At 36.4% G+C, this 9334-nt stretch overlaps 1 non-coding gene across 1 annotated transcript; it reads left to right on the top strand.

Annotated features, from left to right (window-relative positions):
- The first annotated feature begins 4061 nt into the window (after nucleotides 1-4061).
- On the top strand, nucleotides 4062-4168 carry LOC114377772. Its single transcript, XR_003659207.1, has one exon. It is a non-coding gene; the product is annotated as a small nucleolar RNA R71 (small nucleolar RNA).
- The last annotated feature ends 5166 nt before the right edge of the window (nucleotides 4169-9334 follow it).

Here is a 9334-nt window from a genome sequence, read left to right as displayed (position 1 = left end):
TAGTTATGGTGGGTTTGGCTTCCACCCATTTTGAAATATAATCAGCAGCAAGGAGAATATAAACAAAACCAAAAGAGACAGGGAAAGGCCCCATAAAATCTGTACCCCAGACATCAAACACCTCACAGAACAACATGGGTTGTTGAGGCATTTGTTGTCTCTATGAAAGTGAGCCACCTGCTCTCTGACAAGTCTCACTAGTGCTACAAATTCTCCACTTATCCTTGAAGATGGTGGGCCAATAGAAATCGTAATCAAGCACCTTGCAAGCTGTCCTCTGTATGCCAAGATGGTCACCTAGTGTGGAAATATGACAAAATTGCAAAAATGAGTCAATCTCATGGTCTAGAATGCATCTCCTAATAACCTGGTCACTGCACAACTTCCACAAATAGGGGTCATCCCAAATATAATGCTTAGCATCGCTCTTAATTTTATCAGTTTGAGCTTTAGATGCTAAGGGAGGAAAAACAGAAGCAACCAAATAATTCACAATATTAGCAAACCAAGGAGTGGGGAAGGAATCAGAAATACTATACAGAATGTACAAATGGTCATTCGGAAAATCATCTTGAATGGATGAGTCCTCAGACGCACGCTCAATCCTACTCAGGTGGTCAGCCATGAGGTTCTGTGCACCACTTCGATCACGGATCTCCAAATCAAACTCTTGGAGCCAAAGCATCCACTTGATCAATCTAGGCTTTGATTCAGCCTTCTTCGACAGGTACTTTAGAGCTGCATGGTCAGTATAAACAATAACACGAGTACCAAGTAAATATGAACGAAATTTCTCAAGAGCAAAAACTATTGCTAATAGCTCCTTCTCTATGGTAGTGTAATTTGCTTGAGCAGCATCCAAAGTTCTGGAAGCATAGTAGATCACCTGAGGCAGCTTATCAATCTTTTGAGCAAGGACAGCCCCCAATGCGTAATTGGATGCATCGCACATTAGCTCAAATGGGGCTGTCCAATCAGGTGCCTGAATGATAGGGGTGGTAGTCATTGCACGCTTGAGGCAATCGAAAGCCTCTTTGCACCGGTCATCAAAATCAAACTCCACCTCCTTTTGCAGCAGATTGGATAGTGGAAGGGCCACTTTGCTAAAATCCTTGATAAAGCGCCTATAAAACCCTGCATGACCAAGAAAAGAATGAACCTCTCGCATGCAAGAGGGGTAAGACAATTGTGAAATAACATCTATTTTTGCAGGGTCTACCTCTATGCCCCTACTGGAAATGATATGTCTTAAAACTATACCTTGTTCTACCATGAAGTGACATTTTTCAAAATTCAGCATAAGGTTAGTTTCAATGCATCTATTAAGAACTCTATCCAGACTATCCAAACATGCATCAAAAGAGGATCCATAAACAGTAAAATCATCCATAAACACCTCTATGCAACTCTCTAAAAAATCACTAAAAATGCTAAGCATACACCGCTAGAAGGTACCAGGGGCGTTGCATAGGCCAAAAGACATCCTCCTATAGGCAAAAGTGCCAAAGGGACAGGTGAATGTGGTCTTTTCTTGATCCTCAGGAGCAATATGAATTTGTAAATAACCAGAAAAACCATAAAGAAAACAGTAATGGGACTTACCTGCCAAGCGCTCAAGCATTTGATCAATGAATGGCAAAGGAAAATGATCTTTTCTGATCACTTGGTTCAGCCTCCTATAACCAATGCAGACTCGCCAGCTGTTCTGCATTCTTGTGGGGATAAGCTCATCCTTCTCATTCTTAATCACTGTGAGGCATGTCTTCTTAGGAACCACTTAAACTGGACTCACCCACTGGCTGTCAGAAATGGGGTAGATGATTCCAACTTGTAAGAGCTTGGTCACTTCCTTTTTCACCACATCTAGAATGACGGGGTTGAGTCGCCGCTGTGGCTGCCTCACTGGCTTAGCTGCATCCTCTAAAAGTATCCTATGCATGCAGGTAGATGGGCTAATACCAGGAATGTCTGCTAAAGTCCATCCAATGGCCTTCTTGTGCTTCTTGAGCACTGGCAACAACTTCTCCTCTTGCTCAGCATCAAGGGAAGCAGAGATGATCACTGGAAATTTTTCCTTGTCCTCCAAGTAAGCATATTTGAGGGTTACCGGTAAGGGCTTCAACTCTGGTGTGGGTGGTGGCTGAGCAGTGGGAGGAACCAGGGTAGGAGAAGAAAAGGAAGGTTCCTCAGCCTGTACCTCATAAAGCAAGTCAGAAGTGTATGTACTTCCTGCAACATGGTTAGTGCATTCTGACTCTAAAAAATCAGCATCAAGAGGTACAACACCTAGAAAATCAGAACCAGACTTGAATTCAAATTCACTCTCAGCATAAAAATCAGATACAAGATCAAATTCAAACTCAGATTCAGATTCAATGCATAAGGAATGACAAGTATGCATATCAGTTAAAAATGGATGTTTCCTACCATGAATAACAGAATCAAAATCAAACATATAATCATCAACAATCTGATCAATTATCTCAGCACGAAAAATAGAATGATCCTCAGATGGATGTTTCATGGCATCAAGAATGTTAAAATGAACAACAATATCACCAAATTCCATAGACAATGTGCCAGCATAAACATCTATCTTGGCTCGGGCTGTTTTCATAAATGGCCTGCCTAAAATAATTGGAACTGAACCATGGGAAAATCCCTCTTCAATATTAAGAACATAAAAATCAATAGGAAAAATAAGTTCACCAACCCGAACCAGCACATCCTCTATGAAACCTGTGGGGTATGCAACACTTCTATTTGCCAAATGAATCACCACATCTGTAGATTGCAAAGGTTCAAGAGATAAAGAATTGAAAATGGACATAGGCATGACACTAACTGATGCTCCTAGATCTAGCATGGCATTCTCAAATTTATTGTTCCCAATAATGCAAGGTATGCAGAAAGTACTTGGGTCCTTACATTTCTCAGGAATGTGAGGAACAGATTTACCTATCAATGCTGACACATTTCTACCCATGCTAATCCTTTCATTGCCCTTGAGCTTCCTTTTATGGGTGCACAGCTCTTTTAGAAAATTGGCATATCTTGGAATCTGCTTGATGGCATCTAACAGAGGTATGTTCACCTCTACTTTCCTGAAGGTCTCCAAGATCTCCTTTTCCACTTCTTCCATCTTTTTGTTTGGAATTGCTCTAGGTGGGAATGGAAGAGGGATAGGAGGCTGCTGCAAGTCAAAACTACTAGAAGAAGGTCCACATGCATGAAAATTTTTGTTAGGAAGCTTTCTCTTTTGTGCAACTATCTGATTTGTCATCTAAGTAGTCATCTGCCCCATCTGATTTGTCAAACTCTGAATGGAGACTCTTGTCTCTTGCTGAAATTGCATATTCTGGATGGTCATTTGCCTCACTAACTCTTCTAAGGAAGGTTGAGGAGGGGACTCAGTTGCTTGTTGTCTTTGTTGTTGCTGCTGATGTTGTTGCATTGGAGGAGGAACATATGGCTTACTTGGACTAGCAGCATTCTGGAAAGGAGGGACAGGTTGTTATTGTTGTGGAGGACTTGCCCATCTCAGATTTGGATGATTCCTCCAACCTGGATTGTATCTGTTGCTTGAAAGATCATAATTAGTCTGTTGTTGTTGGTTTTTCTGCTGACAGGGTCTATTATAAATGTTTGCAGCATAAGCTTTAGGTTGCTCATTGACTCCAGATTGCTGCAAAGAAGGACAGAGATTTGTATGGTGATCTGTAGAAGAACATAGACCACAGACCCTTGCAACAGGTGCAAATGCAGATTTTTGATTCATTGCAAGATGAGTTACTAGGTTGACCAAGGCATCAAGTTTTCCCTCAAGCTTTTTATTTTCAGCAGATGAAGATGAATCCATGGCCACCTCATGGGCTCTTCTAAAGACAATAGCATCATTTCTTGCACTGAATTATTGGGAGTTGCAAGCCATCTTCTCAATCAAATTCCTGACCTCAGCAGGGGTCATATCACCAAGAGCTCCACCACTGGCAGCATCAATCATACTCCTCTTCATGTTGCTAAGTCCCTCATAGAAATATTGCAGAAGGAGTTACTCAGAAATCTGGTGGTGAGGACAGCTTGCACACAATTTCTTGAATCTTTCCCAGTACTCATACAAGCTCTCTCCACTAAGTTGCCTGAAGCCTGAAATGTCTTTTCTGATGGCAGTGGTCCTAGATGTAGGGAAGAATTTCTCCAAGAACACCCTCTTAAGGTCATCCCGACTGGAGATGGATTTGGGAGCAAGGTAGTACAACCATCTTTTGCCACTCCCTCCAGAGAATGAGGAAAAGCCTTTAGAAAGATATGATTTTCTTGGACATCAGGGGGCTTCATGGTGGAACAAACAATATGGAACTCCTTAAGATGCTTATGAGGATCTTCACCTGCGAGACCATGAAACTTGGGCAACAAATGTATTAGTCCAGTCTTGAGAACATATGGAACACCCTCCTCAGGATATTGAATGCACAAACTTTCATAAGTGAAATCAGGTGCAGCCATTTCCCTAAGAGTCCTCTCATGAGGTGGAGGTTGAGCCATGTTCTCAGTATGAAAATTGGTAGTTGAATGCTCAAAATCAGAATATTCAGAATCACCAGCAACATAATACTCAGAATGCTCAAAATGCACAGAATGATTAGGATGCACACTATGCCTAACTAATATATGAAAGGTTCTATCTATTTCAGGATCAAATGGTTGTAAATCACCTGGATTGCCCCTAGTCATGCACTATATGCAGCAAATAATGTGTTCTCAAACAAGCACCAGGGGAGGGTTAAAACTACAGCTATAGTCAAATGATATCCAAATGAGCTGAAATTTTGTGAGCAACACCCTAAAATCATGAAAAGATAGCACAAAAAATTTCAAACAAAAATTCAAAGTCTAACTATGAAAACTACCTAAGCAAAATTTATAAAAATAGGACAATAATACTTGAAAAATAAAAAAAAAACTTAGTAAACGACTGATTTTTCGAGTTTGGGAGACCCAAACCGGCTAAAGTGATTGTTACAATATGAGAAATTTTTTTCTACCCCAAATGCATATATAATAATAATCATTCTGATACCCAGAGGAAAAGTTATGGCCGTTTTAAGTTTTGTTAAAAACATGTTCCCAAATTTTTTGTCTCTCTCAAATTCAGCCACACCAAGTGCTCCTGGTATTTTTCAAACAAAATATGGATCAAAAGAAATTACCACACAAAAAATCAGCCAAAAATAACAACTCTAACTACCAAAACAAAAATCGCTAATTAAATTGCAAAATCAGTCGCTAATCATTGTTCACAACAAACAGAAAACTGAAGCAGTCGCTAAACAGGGAACGTGACTGAAACGCAAAACAGAATGCTACACAAAACAAAATAACACACACTCACAACCTAAACGACAGAGCTACACACAAAAAAACTAAACAATATTATGAACCTTTGGCCCACTGCTCCCCGGCAACGGCGCACTTTTGATCAAGGTCGTACCCGAATCAAATAAACATTAAAAATGCAGTATCTAGGAAGTGATCCTAGGTCGTCTCCCAACGTGCAATGGTCAATCAAACATTCATAACAGATAGTAAGAAAACAGTAACGAATGGGGGGTTGTTTGTTAATGTAAATTAAACAGCAAGCAAATTTGAATTATAAAATAACAAAATTAAAACATGTTGTTTCCCCTTGATTCACAAGCAAGTCTCTTATCCTAGGTTATGAGAATTTATCCTTAATTAGTTCAACCACTTAATCCAACCCTAAATTAAATTACTAAGCGAAAATTAACATAAGGTTGCCATTATGTGATTAAGCAACACATACACCAATTAATCATGAACGAAACTGATCATTAAGCATGAACGTAAATTAAGCACAGAGACAATTAATCAAGCACTAAGCATGCATGGATTAATAGCATCAAATACAGAGTAATTGGTGAAGAGGAGAAACTGATCAGAAATCAATAGTAATAACAAAACCTCAAAGAGAGTTGTGCTTGATCGTCAAGAGAAAACAACGCTGGAGACATAGCCTTCCATTAATCAGTAGAAAATGAAATTGTAGGTTGAAGCAGAAATGAAATTGCAGAAAATGAATTTTATTCTACGCAAACAGTGCACATGAACAATAAAAACTAGAATTCTAAAATCCTAGAATTATTCTCCTCTTCGAAAAAAATTCTCTTTGAAAAACTCACTAAACTAAAACCTTGGTGCTGTTATATAGGTCCTTAGCCCCAAAGCTTACAAATCTATTTTAAGTCCAAGCCCATGAACTAAATAAAATAAAATCTGGACAAGATAAGATAAGATTGGATGAAATAATATCTGGATAAAATAAAATCTGGATAAGATAAGATTTGATTAAATAAAATTGTCTGCTCTCTTCAAGTCCAAGCCCAATTTCGGATTCAAGCCCAATTGCGTATAATTCTCTTGAAATTAAATTAAAAACACAAAATTAGTCTAGTAGACCCAAATGATAAAACTGCATAATTAATTTGACAATTAAGGCTTATCAGTAATTAAAATGGTGACAAAAAGGGTTAAGAAATAAGAGAAAATAATGATACATCACCGATGTAACCATTACATCAGCAGATTCAGACAATGATATTGAGGATTCTGATGATGAAAGGTCTCAACTTTAATCCCTTGTCTTGAAAATAGTTTGTGTTCTGAATATTTATAAAAACCAAAGCAACCCTTTGTTAGTGATATTTGTGGTGAATGTTGCCCGACTTGCCCTTGGCATTTTTTTGCTGAGATTTTCCCATTTTTGTTTACTTGTAGGAACCTGACACAGAGATTTGTGCAACCATGTTGGATTCATTAAAAGAATGCTTACAGGTTTGGATCATGAGATAACATTGATATATATTTTTTCATGCCTCCACTACTTCAATCTACTTACAGGTTTGGATCATGAATGCTTACCAAAGAAATAATTATTTATTTCATTCATGAATGATGACAATGTGCCAAGTACTGGTCTGAGAATGCTTTTCATGGAAACTATTGATATGTCCATCTGTTTTGAAGGACTAATATTTGGTCAAAAAGGTATCTTGAATCCTATGGATGCAGTTGCTAGATGCATTTTCTGTGTCTCTCTTGTGCTCACCTTTTGCACTTCTTCTTTCTCCCTGCTGCTATTGGCCTTTATTATCCATTGACATTGCATATTAGAGTTATCTAAGTATGCATACATGGATACACATTTATAGGTGAGATGGAAAGTTTTGGAATATTGTTTCAATTTTTTTTATGCATTACATAATCACCCAAGAATAACGATTTTATTCCATAACAATGTTTTGTGTCCTTAATGCACTTGCTGTAAATGAGAAGTGTATTTCTTCCTCCATTTTTGGTTTGTTGCTTTATATGCTTAGCCTTTCTCCATAGTTTCCTACATGAGTATGTCCCGTTAGCATTGTATTAAATTAATAATTTATCATATTATCTTGAATAGTATCCTTACTAATCATAAGGAGATTTATTTTCTTCCAGGTTATAGACAAAAGGTGAAGGACATTGTTCAAGGTGCTTTATTCCCTGAAGCTGGTATAGATAATAGAGTTGGTCATGCAGGGGGAGTAGGTGGACTCGTGATTGTTCAAGATCTTGACTTGTTTTCCTATTGTGAGTTCTGCTTGCTTCATATGTACTTATTTTCAAAATATTAATTTATTTATATGATGCTTAATTATATAATATTAAATTAGCTAAAACCATAATATATAGTAAAAAAATTATATGTACTTATCATAATTAGTTGACAATAATAATTTTTAATTTTTCAGCTATGATTAAGGTTTTAGTTAATTTCATATTATATAATTATGTTTATATTGAATTAATTTTCTAATTAAGTTACATATAAAATGCTTATTAATAATTATCTTTATTGATAATCATTATTTATCATTATGTTGGTCAATTATATAATATTAAATTAACTAAAACCATGATATATAGTAAAAAAAATATATGTACTTATGATAATTAGTAAAAAATTATATAGTCAAATAATTTTTAAACTTTCATGTTAAATTTTATTAATTTAATATTTTCAGGTTATATTATGGTTAATGTAATTAACTTACATTTTAATAACTTATTGATAATTATCATTATTTATCATAATTACTTGACAATAATAATTTTTAAATTTTCAGCTTATACATAGGTTTTAGTTAATTTATTATTATATTATTATGTTATTATTAATTACTAATCTAATTAAGCAACATTTTAAATAGTTATTGAAAATTATTTATAAATGTAAATAATTATTTTTAATTATAAATTTATAATATTAAATTTATATATCAATAAATTAATATTAGCATTTCTACGTCGGTGTTGACGTTAGCACCGACGTTCGCGTATGCCCATTCTAAGTCATTGCTTACACCAGCAACGACGTAGAAAACACTGATTTCTACAATGGCCGTAGACTAACCGCCGTCGTAGAAATAGGTGATTTTCTAAGTCGGTGCTTACGCAAGCACCAATGTAAAAACCACTATTTTCTACGTCGTTGCTGGCGTAAGCACGACTTAGAAATCACCTGTTTCTACGACGACGGTTAGTGTACGACCAATGTAGAAACTAGTGTTTTCTACGTCGTTGTTGGCTAAGCAATGACTTGTTTTATGATGTGTTTCTAAGACGGTCCTCTTACGATCGTCGTCGAAAGTTTCGGCCTCTACAACGTCATTAATTTCAAAGACAGGCGTTCAACGTCTTTGAAAGGCTTTTTCCACCGATGTAAAATGCTATTTTTTTAGTAGTGTATGTTCTCATAGTGCAGCATGTGACTTTTTCCTTCAGTTTATTTAGTATTTTGTTTTAGGCTTTTAGCCGATGCTAGGTAGTGTTTTTCTAATCAGATGAAGCATATATTATCTGCAGGTTGCTTATCACACTTCACCATGGTTTCCTTTGGATGTAATGGAAAATATTTGCAAATAAGTAATAATTATTGTGTATAGGTATATTTTGGGATTAAATCATATAGAAATTGTTAATTTTCCTCTCTTATTTCTTTTTTTTATATGAATAATTGGATTTTTAACATCATTTAAGTGTTCAAGTTTTGTGCAGAAAGTGTTCAAGTTTCTGAGTTTATAATGCCTGGTGAATAATTACTACAGAAAAACAAAGTAAAGCCTGGCAAAGCAAATTGAAGATCTGAAGATACTCGCTCAACACGTCTTAGGCGCTTAGTGTGATGTATTTGCTTAGCGGGTAGAATATGCTTAATGCAAAGAGTCACATGGAGAAATCCGATTGTGAAGGCATGCTCAACGTAAGTCACGCGTTG

Source organism: Glycine soja, chromosome 11 (assembly GCF_004193775.1).
Source record: "Glycine soja cultivar W05 chromosome 11, ASM419377v2, whole genome shotgun sequence".
NCBI lineage: Eukaryota > Viridiplantae > Streptophyta > Magnoliopsida > Fabales > Fabaceae > Glycine > Glycine soja.
This window is presented reverse-complemented; position numbering and strand designations above follow the sequence as displayed.